Source organism: Mesoplodon densirostris, chromosome 14, assembly GCF_025265405.1.
Source record: "Mesoplodon densirostris isolate mMesDen1 chromosome 14, mMesDen1 primary haplotype, whole genome shotgun sequence".
Taxonomy (NCBI): Eukaryota; Metazoa; Chordata; class Mammalia; order Artiodactyla; family Ziphiidae; genus Mesoplodon; species Mesoplodon densirostris.
Genome location: NC_082674.1, coordinates 35028034 through 35045445, shown reverse-complemented (window position 1 = coordinate 35045445; position 17412 = coordinate 35028034). Strand labels below are relative to the sequence as shown.

Sequence of the window (17412 nt, the reverse complement as noted above, 5' to 3'; positions counted from 1 at the left end):
ACGGTTCAGCACGCGTGCGGTGGGGATTCCATGCCTCGTGACGTGTCCTGTGGAAGTGCATCTACCTGTGTGTAGGAGGTTTCTTCACATCTGTAGGAAAGTCTGTGATGGGCCTGGGGTGTCTGTGAGAAAAACAACAAAATAGCTAGCTGGTGGTTACCTACGTAGCTTCTGAGGCCAGACTGACTGGGCTTGAATCCCAAGTTTACCCATTATTAGCTTTGTGACCTTGAGCTGTCACCTCTATGTAACTCAATTCACCCATCTGTTAATTGGGATAAATAACAATACCTACTTCATGAAGTTGTTGTAACCCTCTTGTATAGCGTTAGAACAATGCCTACTGTGTAGGAAATTTCCAATAGGTTATAATTACCATGCGTGACAGTATATCCACATCGACAAATATAGATTCAACTGTTTCTACATAAAGGTTTAAGGGTGTCTGTATGTCTTTGAGTATGAATATGTACACATCTGTGTCCCTCTATATTTGCTTAGATGGCCGAGACCTTTCTGTGCGTCCACTGATAATAACGGCTGGCATTTATTTTGTGCTCACTATGTCAGGCAGTACCCCCAAGAGTTCTACAGGTATTCACTTGGAAACACATGTGAATGTGAACGGCTGAGCACGTTTCCAGACACATGCCAGTGAGTACCTGTGAGTGTGGGCTGTCAGCCCTGCCCGATGAGACCCCCTTCCTGAGTGAGCTGTGTGAGAGATGAAGACTCACACCATGGCCTGCCTGCCCACAGCACTGGATTGGGGGCAGTAAATTACACCCACCACCCACTCCCTTTCCCAGGCTCTGAGTTAGCTTGAATCGCCTGCATCGTCTTTCTTCCAGTAGGAAAGGGCAAACAGGAGCCTGGAGAGAAGCCCACCAATCACAGCCTTCCTTTCATCCTATGCCTGCCTTGGTCTTGCCTTGGCCCCGGGGAGCTCAGGAAGGATTCCCACTTGGCTGGGCCATCTTTCCATAGTGTGTACCGTTTTTATGCTGAGTGGCATCTACTTCTGACTCACTGTGTATCCTGCCCGAAAGGGCAGAGTCTAACACGACCAAGATAGTGAATTATCCTCGTGGAGAAAGCCTTCACATTTTAGCTGTTATGTTTCCTTTGGTTCCATTATCCAATGCTGGTAACATTTCAAGCATAAAAGGATATTTGAAAATTTATGAATGTGCTTTCCTTTCTTGCCTTTATGAATACATGACCTTCATCTTCCTTGGCCCGAGGCATCCATCTCTCCCTGGGGAGAGACTAGGATGGAGGTTTGACATAGAAAGCACAAAAGAAAAATGCTGTAATGTTTGGCATCTGACATGCAAAATATGATTACGCGGTAGGTCAAAAGTCTTCTAAACCAGGCTATTCTCTTGAGAGCATGTTTTCTGGATGCCTTCATCTCTCTCCTTGGGTGTGATCATGGCATTTTATGTAATGGATGCCCAGGCAAGAAGAGGAAGTCCCATCTGCTTTGCTCCAGAAAGGGAACCCTGGGGAGGCCCCTGTTCCAGTCTCCCAGGCTGCTCTGAACCCACCTGGCCTCTGCCTCTGACGCCAAGGCTCCGGGTAAGGCAGAGGAGCCTCGGGAGTTCAGCTTCACAGGCCAACTGCAGTTCCCACACTCCTGGCTACCAAGCTGTGAGCCCGCAGTGTGGCCAGGGTCACGGCTGCACAACAAGGAGATGCCACAGGAAGGGAGGGGGCACTGCTGGGTCAGTGGGAGGCCCTGTAGGAGTTTAGCCAGGAGAATCCAGTGGGTTGGGCAGCTGGGGGCACCACAGGGGCTCTGGCCAGACCAGGAGGGACCAGACCACGAGTTACAAACTCAGCTTCAAGTACAATCCGTGGCCAGCAGGCAGAAGGAATCTTGCCGGGAAACCAGAGGACGCCACACCACAGGATCCCAACACCTCGCTCCTACCCGATGTCACATAAGCTGCTCTTGCCCATCCACACACCTCGACCTCATCTTCGTGGCAGGAGCTTAGGAAGGCAATCTGAAAACTGAACACTTTTCTCTAAGAGAAACAAACATCACTTAACAGGACAGGCTAAACTGTTGGGTCCCCTGACATTTAAATCAGGTTGAACATTTCATTGTTTTTCTCACTACTCATCAGATAGGGGTTGGGGGAAAGGCCAGATTAGTTACATAATAAAGAAATTACTTTTTATTTTGCACAGATGAAGTATGAGTGAAATTTTCAACCCTACTGCACACACAAAAATAGGCAACCCTGCCCTGCCCCCACTGAAGTGCCAGCTGGCCTGTCCAACTAAAGACAACGATCCTGGCAGAGGACAAGTCCTGGCCTCCTCCAGGTGGTGTGGGACAGGTCCTGGCAGAGGCATCCCTCCCGCCCAAGCGCTCACATCAACCTTCTTGGGCTCACACACAACGGGTCCCTTCCCCCTGCCCTATCTGTGCTTTTTTGAGGAAAAGAACAAGGTTTTAATTCTCTTTCCAGGCCCTTCCCGTCCAGGCATTTGGGCTCCTAGCCCTGGCCGCTGTCTCAGAGGCCTTTCCGATCCCTCCTCCTTCCCCCGGGAGGTGGGAATGTGGGGTGTGAATTGAGTGAGGTCCAAGGTGTCTGGGAGGAGGGGCGGGGGTGGAGAGCAGCCCACGCAGAGGGCGATGCTGCCACCTACTGGAGTCCTGGGGAGAGACAGCCCAGCTGGGGAACCATGTTCCACTGGCCCAGGGTGGACCACCTCAGAATCCTGCCTTCGAATGATTCGTTTTCCTTTTTCCAGAACAGTGTCTCACCTATTCCTCCATTTGGTCATCTGGTTTGCTGGCTGGAGCAATATCATTCGTCCCATTTTATGGATGAGTAAACTGATACTCAGGAAAGAGCAGAATGTCCTCTGACATCACATGACTGAGGATGGCTTGAAGGCAACATTTAATCTCAAGCCTCCCGGCCAAGAACTGAGTCCCCAACTCAGTGGTCAGACTAAGGTGTCCTGGGAAACGAGAGGGGCCCCATTAGGAACAAGGCTGATAGGGTCACCCCCAACATCCAGGGAGATAGTGTGAGGGAAAGGGGGGCATCTACATCCTCCTGCTGGGACTAAGGCACCAGGCAGTAATAACGACCCTGTAGTAGCTCAGGGCCTGATATATGTCCACAGTGATACGTTTTCTAAGGATTCACACACACATTAGCACACAGATCATTTCAGCTGCTCTGGTACCATCTTCTGAAATCCCACAGAGTAGGCTGGCTGCCGGGACCAAGGCCTGTCCTGATTAATTGGGCTCCTCCATATCTCAGAGGACCCATCCCACCTGCATGGTCCTGTTCAGAGTTCTCAGTCTTATGGCCTCCCTGGCTCCCCATTCTCTAGGATCTGGATCCCAGCTCTGCCCTGTGGCTGGTGGGAAGGACTCCCCAAGTCACAGGCTGTCCACCAGAATCGCCCACACTTGGCCTTTCTAGGCCCTGGGACGCTTGCATCTCAGACCAGCTGACAAAGGCACCCAGACGTTGAACAGACTTGGCCCTACCACGCCCCAGGTCCTCACGGCAGAGTCGGTTTCCCCAGGCCCTGTTTTCCAGCAAGAAGGACGCTAGCCCCTCTCAGCCTTGTCCTGCTGTGAATAACTGCCAAGTGGGGAGAGGGTGTACGGTTCAGAGCCAGGGCTGGAGTCGGAGCCCCAATGGCCTTCAAAGGCACCACCCTCAGGTAGCCACACCAGCCCTCCATCTCAAAACCACAGCACTAATAGAAACTTCTCTGAGGTGGCTTAGGGGGCAAATTATGAAGCCATGGAAACACAATTGAAGAAAAAGACTATTGAACTGATCTCAGGATACGCAATGACTTTCCAGGCAAAGAAGAGCTCATACAGGGAAAGACATGGCTTAAAACGTTGGAACTTCTGTACATCAAAAACATCTCAGGGCTTCCCTGGTGGCGCAGTGGTTGAGAGTCCGCCTGCCGATGCAGGGGACACGGGTTCATGCCCCAGTCTGGGAAGATCCCACATGCCGCAGAGCGGCTGGGCCCGTGAGCCATGGCCGCTGAGCCTGTGCATCCGGAGCCTGTGCTCCGCAACGGGAGAGGCCACAACAGTGAGAGGCCCACGTACCGCAAAAAAAAAAAAAAAAAAAAAAAAAAAAAACACTCAAAATAAAAGGCCTCAGAGGAAGTTTTCTACACCCTTAACATGTTTCTTCCACCTACGTCTTTTAGTGTCCTTGCTGTTTTTTGTTGGGAACATTAGGTTGTGCTTTTATATATTAAAGGAAACTTTTACTTATTTTGAACTCTTTGAACTTTGAAACTTTGAGTGTATTACGTACTGACTAAAAAAGAAACAGATGGCATTTTAAAGATAAATCAGACAAAATACTTAATAATTGAGTCTATGTGAACAGTTGATGAATGAAAATTTAATATTAAAAAAATTCCTGGGAATTCCCTGGCGGTCCAGTGGTTAGGACTCTTTGCTTTCACTGCTGGGGCCTGGGTTCAATCCCTGGTCAGGGAACTAAAATCCCACATGCTGTGCAGCATGGCCACAAAAAAAAAAAAAAAAAAAAATTCCCGAGGGCCCTTCTGCCCCAGCCCTCAGCGCAGACAGCAGGGAAAGGCCAACTGTGAAAGTGACTAAGTTTGCCTCTAGCAGCCCCACCCTCTGCTTTCTGCTCCCCTGTCCCGCTTCCAAGCACCCCTCTTTCCCAAAGCCGCCCTGCACCCTCCCTCCCTCTTTCCCCACCCTCACAACCTGCTCTCAGATGGGCTTTGCTTGACTCACGCGTGCTGAGGGGCCGAGGAGGGCCTGACAGACCACCGCCCACTCGGGGAAGCACTAAGGAGCAGGAGGAAAGCTGCAGCCATCGAGGTCGGACATCATTTTAGGTTCTGACATCAACCCTGCAGGCCAAGCCCACTGCTAAGCAGCTGATACATAGCAAATCACGGCTTTCTGGCACTGGTGTGGGCGTTAAGGAAGAGTTAAGGGGCTTCCCTGGTGGCGCGGTGGTTAAGAATCGGCCTGCCAGTGCAGGGAACACGGGTTCGATCCCTGGTCCGGGAAGATCCCACATGCCACGGAGCAACTAAGCCCGTGTGCCACAACTATTGAGCCTGCGCTCTAGAGCCCGCGAGTCACAGTTACTGAGCCTGCGCTCTAGAGCCCGCGAGCCACAACTACTGAAGCCCGTGCGCCTAGAGCCTGTGCTCCGCAACAAGAGAAGCCACTGCAATGAGAAGCCACTGCAATGAGAAGCCCGCGCACTGCAACAAAGAGTAGCCCCCGCTCTCCACAACTGGAGAAAGCCTGCGTGCAGCAACAAACACCCAACTCAGCCAATAAATAAATAAATTTATATTAAAAAAAAAGAGTTAAAAGTTTGTCGCGGTGATGTTGTTTTTTGATGACAATCTCGAAAAGGCCTGAGCCCTGGGGTAGAGCGCTGGATGAGTCCTTATATAGGAAACAGGTGATAAGAGATCCAGCTCCCAAGGGCCAGCATGCTAGGAGTCATTTTCCCAAATGGCAGGCGCAGCCAGAGGGCGGATGGGGACCTTTTCTGTGCCCTGGCTACAGCACGGGGCTGACAGGCAGATGACTGAGGGCCATCCCTCCCCATGAGCCCAGACCTTCACTGGACAAAACAGTCTGTAGGATAGGAAAAGCACCTCTTCTCTGTCCAAGCCCCAAACCCGCACCCACCATGAGGGAGCAAGTCCACTTTTCCCTATGTGTTTCCTGCACGCTGGGAGATGATTTGCGCCAGAGTCCCATTAGTCCCGGGACAGAAGTCCCCGCCCCTCCTCCTGACAGCGGCACTCAACCGTCACCCTCACTGCCAAGACTCTGCATTGGCCCAAGCCTCCTCCTCTCCAGACCTCCTGTCCCTCTCTCCCCTCTCTCTTCTTGGCCTGCCAGAGTCTGGGAAAGGCAGAAAGCTCTGGACAGGCCCTAGTTGCCCTGCAGGCTGCAGATAAAACAAGGCTCAGTGGCTGGACCTGCGGCTGGTCCTGTGGCGGGTCTTGTGGCTGCCGTGCTAGGGCTCCTAGGGGGAGCCCCCTATGGCAGAGCCACAGCGCCACCTGGTGTACAGGGCCATCTGCGCAACTAGGCCGGAGCCTGCCCAAAGACAGACGACACCTCCTGGATGCCTCTTCCTTAACTATTTCACTGTCTAGTCACTGGGGGTCTTCCCTAGATCCCAGGAGAGCCCCATCCTGAGGGCTGATGGATGACTGTCAAGCTGAGGTCCCAGCCACATCTCTGACACACAGCCCCATACACATAGCAAAACACAGAAACGGCCTGGGCTTCTGTGTCAGGTGGAGTGGATCACTCCCATCTCCTCTGGTTGGTGTATGTCTGAGCTCAGGCAATTACATAATCTCATGAGCCTCAGTGCCCTGCCTCTAAAATGGGAGCAATAAAAAGGCTGCTGAGGAATAGATTAGGTAATAAAGGTCCTACAGCAGCCACTGGCTCATTGCAAGTGTTCAAGAAATAATGGTTTCCTTTCCCTTCTGTCTGGGCTCGGTGCCTGGGAAACCTAGACTTACCCAAAGGCAGGGCCAAAGGGATTGCCAACACCCAAAGTCTAGGATGGGAAAAGTTTCTATCTCAGCTCCTCCAAAAAGCCATTCCAAGCTACTCCACCAACTGCTATCTCCCTCTCTGAACACCTTCAGTTGAGGGTGACCAACCCACCTCATTTGCCAGGGAATGAGGGATTTTCAGGAAGTAAGAGACCTTTGGTGCTAAAACTGGGGTGTTCCAGGCCAACTTGGATGCATTGGTCACCTAGTCCTTATCTTTCCACACAGTCCGGTTCTAGGGCTTCACAGAATTGCGGGCTGTAGCCCAGGAATCTGCGTTGTAACATTCCCCAGGTGATTCTTATAAACACCAAGTCACTGCCCCGACTCTCTGTGCTTTCTCTTCAGCTTCTGGTGGGAACACTACTCTTCAACTAGATGGGAAGCCACCTGAGGCACAGCACACACCTTGGAAAGACTCCAGAGAACTTTGTAAAAACCATGCTCCAGACCTGAATCTGCAAAGTAAACCAGCAGCAACGAGGCCCACGTTCTCCACTCATCTTTAGCGTTTGCACCCATGTGTTGCTCCTCTATTAGCTTCCACTCATTCATTCATTAATTGTTGAGTGCCTATTAGCTCAGCACAGGAGGAACTAATATTCTAATGGTGGGAGATAAGCAACTGCCACTTACATAACAGTAATTTTTAAAAATTTTTTAATTTAATTTATTTTTTTATACAGCAGGTCCTTATTAGTCATCAGTTATATACACATCAGTGTATACATGTCAATCCCAATCGCCCAATTCATCACACCACCATCCCCACCCCCGTTCCCCCCTTGGTGTCCATATGTTTGTTCTCTATATCTGTGTCTCAATTTCTGCCCTGCAAACCGGTTCATCTGTACCATTTTTCTAGGTTCCACATATATGCGTTAATATACGATATTTGTTTTTCTCTTTCTGACTTACTTCACTCTGTATGACAGTCTCTAGATCCATCCACGTCTCTACAAATGACCCAGTTTCGTTCCTTTTTATGGCTGAGTAATAGTCCATTGTATATATGTACCACATCTTCTTTATCCATTTGTCTGTCGATGGACATGTAGGTTGCTTCCATGTCCTGGCTATTTTAAATAGTGCTGCAATGAACATTGGGGTGCATGTGTCTTTTTGAATTATGGTTTTCTCTGGGTATATGCCCAGTAGTGGGATTGCTGGATCATATGGTAATTCTATTTTTAGTTTTTTAAGGAACCTCCATACTGTTCTCCATAGTGGCTGTATCAATTTCCATACCCACCAACAGTGCAAGAGGGTTCCCCTTTCTCCACACCCTCTCCAGCATTTGTTGTTTGTAGATTTTCTGATGATGACCATTCTAACTGGTGTGAGGTGATACCTAACTGCAGTTTTGATTTGCATTTCTCTAATAATTAGTGATGTTGAGCAGCTTTTCATGTGCTTCTTGGCCATCTGTATGTCTTCTTTGGAGAAATGTCTATTTAGGTCTTCTGCCCATCTTTGGATTGGGTTATTTGTCTTTTAATATTGAGCTGCATGAGCTGTTTATATATTTTGGAGATTAATCCTTTGTCCGTTGATTCGTTTGCAAATATTTTCTCCCATTCTGAGGGTTGTCTTTTCATCTTGTTAATGGTTTCCTTTGCTGTGCAAAAGCTTTGAAGTTTCATTAGGTCCCATTTGTTTATTTTTGTTTTTATTTCCATTACCCTAGGAGGTGGATCAAAAAAGATCTTGCTGGGGGCTTCCCTGGTGGCGCAGTGGTTGGGAGTCCACCTGCCGATGCAGGGGACGTGGGTTCGTGCCCCGGTCCGGGAAGATCCCACATGCCGCGGAGCGGCTGGGCCCGTGAGACATGGCCGCTGAGCCGGCGCGTCCAGAGCCTGTGCTCCGCAACGGGAGAGGCCGCAACAGTGAGAGGCCCACGTACCGCAAAAAAAAAAAAAAAAAAAGATCTTGCTGTGATTTATGTCAAGGAGTGTTCTTCCTATGTTTTCCTCTAAGAGTTTTATAGTGTCTGGTCTTACATTTAGGTCTCTAATCCATTTTGAGTTTATTTTTGTGTATGGCTTTAGGGAGTGTTCTAATTTCATCCTTTTACATGTAGCTGTCCAGTTTTCCCAGCACCACTTATTGAAGAGACTGTCTTTTCTCCATTGTATATTCTTGCCTCCTTTGTCATAGATTAGTTGACCATAGGTGCGTGGGTTTATCTCTGGGCTTTCTATCTTATTCCATTGATCTATGTTTCTGTTTTTGTGCCACTACCATATTGTCTTGATTACTGTAGCTTTGTAGTAAGTGTCTGAAGTCAGGGAGTCTGATTACTCCAGCTCCGTTTTTTTCCCTCAAGACTGCTTTGGCTATTTGGGGTCTTTTGTGTCTCCATACAAATTTTAAGATTTTTTGTTCTAGTTCCGTAAAAAATGCCATTGGTAATTTGATAGGGATTGCATTGAATCTGTAGATTGCTTTGGGTAGTAGAGTCATTTTCACAATATTGATTCTTCCAATCTAAGAACATGGTATATCTCTCCATCTGTTGGTATCATCTTTAATTTCTTTCATCAGTGTCTTATAGTTTTCTGCATACAGGTCTTTTGTCTCCCTAGGTACGTTTATTCCTAGGTATTTTATTCTTCTTGTTGCAGTGGTAAATGGGAGTGTTTCCTTAATTTCTCTTTCAGATTTCTCATCATTAGTGTATAGGAATGCAAGAGATTTCTGTGTATTAATTTTGTATCCTGCAACTTTACCAAATTCATTGATTAGCTCTAGTAGTTTTCTGGTGGCATCTTTAGGATTCTCTATGAATAGTATCATGTCATCTGCAAACATTGACAGTTTTACTTCTTCTTTTCCAATTTGTATTCCTTTTATTTCTTTTTATTCTCTGATTGCCGTGCCTAGGACTTCCAAAACTATGTTGAATAGTAGTGGTGAGAGTGGACATCCTTGTCTTGTTCCTGATCTTAGAGGAAATGTTTTCAGTTTTTCCACCATTGAGAATGATGTTTGACATGGGCCTGTCGTATATGGCCTTTATTATGTTGAGGTGGGTTCCCTTTATGCCCACTTTCTGGGGAGTTTTTATCATAAATGGGTGTTAAATTTTGTCATAAGCTTTTTCTGCATCTATTGAGATGATCATATGGTTTTTATTCTTCAATTTGTTAATATGGTTTATCACATTGATTGATTTACGTATATTGAAGAATCCTTGCATCCCTGAGATAAATCCCACTTGATCATGGTGTATGATCCTTTTAATGTGTTGTTGGATTCTGTTTGCTAGTATTTCGTTGAGGATTTTTGCATCTATATTCATCAGTGATATTGGTCTGTAATTTTCTTTTTTTGTAGTATCTTTGTGTGGTTTTGGTATCAGGGTGATGGTGGCCTCATAGAAAGAGTTTGGGAGCGTTCCTTCCTCTGCAAGTTTTTGGAAGAGTTTGAGAAGGATGGGTGTTAGCTCTTCTCTAAATGTTTGATAGAATTCACCTGTGAAGCCATCTGGTCCTGGACTTTTGTTTGTTGGAAGATTTTTAATCACAGTTTCAATTTCATTACTTGTGATTGGTCTGTTCATATTTTCTATTTCTTCCTGGTTCAGTCTTGGAAGGTTATACCTTTCTAAGAATTTGTCCATTTCTTCCAGGTTGTCCATTTTATTGGCATAAAGTTGCTTGTAGTAGTCTCTTAGGATGCTTTGTATTTCTGCAGTGTCTGTTGTAACTTCTCCTTTTTCATTTCTAATTTTATTGATTTGAGTCCTCTCCCTCTTTTTCTTGATGAGTCTGGCTAATGGTTTATCAATTTTGTTTATCTTCTCAAAGAACCAGCTTTTAGTTTTATTGATCTTTGTTATTGTTTTCTTTGTTTCTATTTCATTTATTTCTGCTCTGATCTTTATGATTTCTTTCCTTCTGTGAACTTCGGGTTTTGTTTGTTCTTCTTTCTCTAGTCCTTTAGGTGTAAGGTTAGACTGTTTATTTGAGATTTTTCTTGTTTCTTGAGGTAGGCTTGTATAGCTATAAACTTCCCTCTTAGAACTGCTTTTGCTGCATCCCATAGGTTTTGGATCGGCGTGTTTTCACTGTCATTTGTCTCTAGGTATTTTTTGATTTCCTCTTTGATTTCTTCAGTGATCTCTTGGTTATTTAGTAACGTATTGTTTAGCCTCCATGTGTTTGTGTTGTTTATATTTTTTCCCTGTAATTCATTTCTAATCTCATAGTGTTGTGGTCAGAAAACATGCTTGATATGATTTCAGTTTTATTAAATTTACTGTGGCTTGATTTGTGACCCAAGATGTGATCTACCCTGGAGGATGTTCCGTGTGCACTTGAGAAGAAAGTGTAATCTGCTGTTTTTGGATGGAATGTCCTATAAATATTAATTAATTCTATCTGGTCTATTGTGTCATTTAAAGCTTCTGTTTCCTTATTTATTTTCATTTTGGATTATCTGTCCATTGGTGTAAGTGAGGTGTTAAAGTGCCCCACCATTATTGTGTTACTGTCAATTTCCTCTTTTATAGCTGTTAGCAGTTGCCTTATGTATTGAGGTGCTCCTATGTTGTGTGCATATATATTTATAATTGTTGTATATTCTTCTTGGATTGATCCCTTGATCATTATGTAGTGTCCTTCCTTGTCTCTTGTAACATTCTTTCTTTCTTTCTTTCTTTCTTTTTTTTTTGCAGTACACGGGCCTCTCACTGTTGTGTCCTCTCCCGTTGCGGAGCACAGGCTCCGGATGCGCAGGCTCAGCGGCCATGGCTCACAGGCCCAGCCACTCCGCGGCATGTGGGATCTTCCCAGACCGGGGCATGAACCCGTGTCCCCTGCATCAGCAGGCGGACTCTCAACCACTGCGCCACCAGGGAAGCCCCCGAAGCTAGTCTTTTAGAATCAGAGACTCAAACACTTGCCGACCTCTTTATCTCCCTGCTTCGCATTAAATGTAACCTTTGTTCTCCCCGGCCAAATAGCTCAACTAGAAAGATATCTGGGAGCTGCAGGAAGCTCTGGATTTATATTCTTTATGTTTCTAAACAGAAAGAAAAAAAGACTCTTCCCAGACAGCTCAAGATAGAAACATCCCATGGAAGGACTCTGGTAGGTTTTGAGTCACATGCGCATCTCTGAAAGGGGAAATAGGAGCTGGGAAGATAATTACAAAATCTACTGTACAATGTCTCTTTTCTGAAAACAGAACTAAGAATCGTAGCGTTAAAAGAGATCTTAGAGGCCTCACCAACCCCCCAACCAATGCAAGATTCTCTTCTACTACATTACAGCTTCAGCTTAATCACTTTTCAAGTTGGGAAACACGCTCCTTCACCAGTCAACCCATCCCATTTCTCAACACTGCTAATCATTTTGAAAGTAAATTTGCTTCCTTGTCATCATCGCCCACGGGCTATAGTTTTTTTGGGGTTTTTTGGTTTGTTTTTTAATATTTACTTATTTATTAATTTGGCTGCCCCAGGTCTTCATTGCAGCATGCAGGATCTAGTTCCCTGACCAGGGATGGAACCCAGGCCCCCTGCATAGGGAGCATGGAGGCTTAACCACTGGACCACCAGGGAAGTCGCCATGGGCTGGAGTTCTAAGTTCATGTTCTTCCCTCTAGGTCAATACTGAATATGTCTACTCCTTTCATGAGTATCTGAAAGCAAGTCATATAACCCTCTTCAGCCCACTCTTCTCTGGAATCCATATTCCTTGGAGTTTCAACTGTAGTCATCATGGATGGCTTAGTGTTATGGGAAGTAAGAGGGGCATCTGGATCATTAAGGTCAGGGGTTGTCAAGGATTCTGTGGGGAAAGGCAGGAAACCAACAGAAGAGGGGAACGATCCTCACCCCACCAGGCTCACCCCCAGCATGAACTCCACCCCAGCTGCCTGCCTCTGCTCCCAAGGGGCCCACCAGACAGCAAGGAGCATAGAAACACTTAAAGAGAATTCAGTTTTACAGTTTATGTCAAAAAGAAGAAAAAAATAGATAGGAGAAGATAAAAATAAATTTAGAAGAAAAAAGGGAAAGAAGGCTAAGAGGAAATGAATGAAAAGACTAGGTATGGAGAGAAGGGTGTAATGAAAGTTTTAAAGAGAAGGAATCAACTCATTAACCAGAGTATTTAAAAGAATGTAACAGTTAAGGGGCTTCCCTGGTGGTGCAGTGGTTAAGAATCTGCCTGCCAATGCAGGGGACACGGGTTCAAGCCCTGGTCTGGGAAGATCCCACATGCTGCGGAGCAACTAATCCCGTGCGCCACAACTACTGGGTCTGCTCTCTAGAAGCCACCAGCCACAACTACTGAGCCCACGTGCCACAACTACTGAAGCCTGCATGCCTAGAGCCCGTGCTCTGCAACAAAAGAAGCCACTGCAGTGAGAAGCCCATGCACCGCGACGAAGAGTGGCCCCTGCTCGCCACAACTAGAGAAAGCCCACCCACAGCAACGAAGACCCAACACAGCCAAAAATAAATAAATAAAAATATATTTTTTTAAAGAGAACATAACAGTCCTCTAAACATGTATACAGCCAATAACAGAGCTTCCAGCAACATGAAGGAGGAAAAGATAGAACTAAAAGAGAAAAACCTATCACTGCAGTTGGTTATTTTCATGCCCTTCTCTCAGTGACAGACAGAACAAGCAGGCAGAAAAATCAACGGTATAGAAGGCTTGAAGAGCCCTATAAACCGACTTGATATAATTGACATTGACAGAACACACTGTCCAGCAACAGCACAGTATACATTCTCTTCCAGTGCATCAGAATCAGATGAAAAGCAGGAAGACAATAAAGAAAAACCAATGAAACCCAAAACTAGATATTTGAAAAGATAAATAAAAGTGGAAAACATCTTCTGAGACTGATCGGGGCCGGGGCAGGGGGGAACCATAAATTACCAATATCAGAAATTAGAGGGGACAGCACTACAGATCCTAAAGACAAGAAGGGAATATTATAATAACTTTATGCTAATAAATTCAATAACTTTAACGAAATACACAAATTTCTTGAAAGACACAAAGTACCAAAGCTCACTCAAGAATAAATAGGTAATCTGCATAGCCCCCAAATTTATTAAAGAAATTCAATTTGTAGGGTTTTAAAGAGAAAACTTCCTACAAAGAAAACTGCAGGCCCACAGTGCTTCACCAGTGAATCCTGCCAAATATTTAAGGAAGAAATAATACAACATTTCAACACTGAAAACAACAAAACATTGCTTAAAGAAATTAAAGCCCTAAATAAGTGGAGACATGTATAACTTGCTTATAGAATCAGAAGAGTCAATATTGTTAAGGAGGCAATTCTCCTCAAATTGATCAATACATTCAACAGAATTCTTGTAAAAATCCCAGGATATTTTCATAGAAATTGGCAAACTGACCCTAAAGTTTATTTATATATATACATATATATATAGTGTTATGTGTGGATTACTATAATCATATAATTGAATCATGATTCATATAAATTATACAATTATAGTAACCCACACATAACACCACACTGACATATAGCTCAACAGAATAGAATGAGAGTCCAACAAAAGACCCACACAGCTAAGGTCAATTCATTTTTGACAATGTGTCAAGGCAATTCAATCAGGAAAGGATAGGCTTTTCAACAAATGGTGCCAGAATTGGATATCCATATACAAAAAAAGAAAAATTTAGACCTCTAACTCACATCATATACAAAAGTTAACTCCTAAATGTAAGAGCTAAAACATAGAATAAAATCTTGGTGACATTGGGTTAGGCAAAAATTTCTTAGATATAACACCAAAAGTACCATCCATAATGGAAAAAATTGTATAAATTGAACTTTATCAAAATTTAAAAGTTTGCTTTTCAACAGACACCATTAAGAAAATGAAAATTCAAACCACAAACTGGGAGAAATTATTTACAAAACATATATCCAACATAGGAATTATATCTAGAATAGACAAAAGCTCTTATAACTCAATAATGAAAAGACAAACAACACAATAAAAAACAGACAAAAGACCTGAATGGACAATTCACCAAAGAAGATATCTGAATATCTAATAACCACTAGAAAAGCTACTCAGCATCATTCAGGCAGTTCATTGTATGTCAAATACTTTTTTTAAAAAGCTGTAAAATAAAAAAAAACTAATTGGTCACCTTTGGGAGTTGTTAGAGCATCAATTCATTATTCTAAAGACTAGGAGAAAAAGGAAGAGTCCAGGAATATTACCTGGTCTTTTCTATGTGAATTGTTCTTTAGGAAAACCAAACAGTCGGTGGAAAAAGGGGGGTTTTAAGAATGACAGTTATAAATACAGAAGGAATAATTGAATTAGAAAACCCTTGTTGAGTAATCCTTAATACAATAATAAATCTAGACAAGGAGCATCAACAGATGCTAAAACCATTAGGTTAGAGGCTGATGTGGCATTTTATAATGGATGGACCAGGCTGACCACATCTGAAATCACCAGTAAAATTAACATCAGTAAAAGTGAAACAACCAGTCATTATGTACTTTCTCTCTTGTGATACAATAGTATATAGTACCACCTACAATCTAGTTTTGCAAAAAGAAAAAGATTGAATCTTAATATTACCAAGCTTCCAGATCTAATTGTCAGGGGGGACTGAAGAACTTGTGAAAGGATTCCTTGAGGATGGAATTAGCCAAATTCTGTGGGAAATTCTATAGATCAATAAATATCAAAAAAGGGAGTGGGTAATTGGTAAGAAATTTAAAAGATATATTGATCGAATGTAATGTATGGACCTTGTTTGGATCTCGATTCAAACCAACCAACCATAAAAATATCTTTCAGAGATAAGTGTGGACATTTGAACACAGACGAGGTGTTAGATGATGCAGAGTTTCTATTATTACTCTTGTTAGGTGTACTAATGGTACTATGGTTATGCTCTTTTTAAAAGTGGTTACCTGTTGGGTATACATACTGAGGTATTTACAAGTTAAATTAAACCATAGCTGGGGTTTCCTTTAAAATAATCTGGTGACAGTGCTAGGGTAGGGGAGAATGTTGTGGGAACGAGATAGATGAAATAACGTTGACAATTCTTGAAAGTAGTGATGGATGGATACAGGGTGGTTAAATATACTATTTTCTCTACTTTGGGTATGTTTGAAATTTTCCATAACAAAGAACTGGAGTTTTGTTTTGTTGAATTTTAAATGGGCTGTGTTCACCCAGATCACAGCCCTCAGGCTGACTTCAACATGGGTATTCCCTACCTTGATCCACACAGTCAACGTAGGTCACAAATGAGAGAAATAAGTCAGGGGTTAAGAAAACAGCAAAGCAAGCAGCTGGTACCCACCTCTGCGAGGATTAATGGAGAGTGGTAGGACCACGGCAAACAAAAGATCACTTGCCTATCCAAAGGGGGCAGCCAATGTTGCCATGTGGGAATAAGGCCCGAGATGGCCAAGTCTTCTAATTTTTCATTAGAAACTTGAAATCTAGGCATTTCAGTAAAACCTCCCAATATGCAGGCAAATGATTTAAAATTTTTTAAACACTTCCAAGTCAGTGCTAGAAAGCCAAACAAAACCTGTCTGGAGGCTAGATTTGTTCCACAGACTGTTGTTTTGCGATCTCTGACACCACACCATGTAATGCATTATAGAGTAATGCATTAATAATTGGCTGACATTCTTAACAGCTGAATCACACGGCCAGGACAACTGAGGCTGTGCTTATCCGAAATGCCCAGATCCTTTATATGCAAACAGCTGTCAAGCCAGGCACGCCCCACATTGAACTCAGAACTGAACACAGGCTTACAGTTATCTCCATCAAATTGCATCTTGTCATTTGTCAGAAACATTTGTCCCTGGATTGGCTCCACTCTTCCTCCAAATTCTACTGAATTTGCACTCCCTTCCAGCTTTGTATCACACACAGTTTTAATGAGCCCATCCAAAGCCATCTACAAAGCTAATGTCAATCTGTGTGCATAGTTCAATAGAGTTCAACGGATTTCAACGGGTAGGTTAGGCTTGTCTCCTGCTAGACTTCTACAGCTGTTCAGCTATAACTTCAACCTACCTTCTGGGTTCATCCACCTCATATTTACCCATCTTCCTCCTTGAAGCCACCATACGTTGCATATAGGCCTAATCCACTAGTTTTGTGGTGACAGGAATGCCACCTCCTTACACCTGTATATGGAGTACTTTATGGTTTTTATAGCATGTTCCCATAATTTTCTGACTTGATCTTTATCACCCATCACAACCTTTAAAAATCCTATCAACCTCACATTAAGACATTGATCTACAAATCTGCCAGTGGTCTATTTGTTTGTTTATAATCCACTAATAATCTATCCTGTGATTTCCAGATTAAATAGAGCAAGGGCAACTCTTGATAATTTAGCTTCTTACCTTCCCACTTCACCATCTCACCAAAAAAGAGTTCTCCAAACCACCACCATTCCAGCAATAACCTATAGGGACAGAAACAATATTTAAGAGGAAGAATGTTCTAGCCATGAGAGTTGACAGAAAGTGGAATGCATCCTCTTGTGAAGAAATGACATTTTGATGCTAGAACTTTTCAAACAGGAGCTAGGGTTTTGCAGAAGGGATATTCCAACACGGATAGGGAGTTGGGCAGAATGATCTTTCATTCATGCATTTCTGTCCACGTGAGGAAACTGCTCCGTGCTCAGCTCTTGGCTGAGCTCTTGGAAGTATCTTACCGGTTCTTGCAGTGATAACCTCTCAAGGTGAAAAACATACACTTGGCAAGTGTGACTGTTTTTATGCTTTGTACATTTTAAAATTAATTCCCTTTTAAAAATC

The 17412-nt window shown here is 44.0% G+C and overlaps 1 long non-coding RNA gene across 3 annotated transcripts in view; it reads right to left on the bottom strand.

The window, feature by feature from the left end:
- LOC132502016 (uncharacterized) overlaps nt 1-17412 on the bottom strand; it is a 127677-nt gene that overhangs the window by 108032 nt on the left and 2233 nt on the right. For all 3 annotated transcript variants that reach the window (XR_009534382.1, XR_009534383.1, XR_009534384.1), the window contains exon 2: nt 16993-17054. This is a non-coding gene — a long non-coding RNA (uncharacterized LOC132502016). The remainder of the gene's footprint in view (nt 1-16992; nt 17055-17412) is intronic.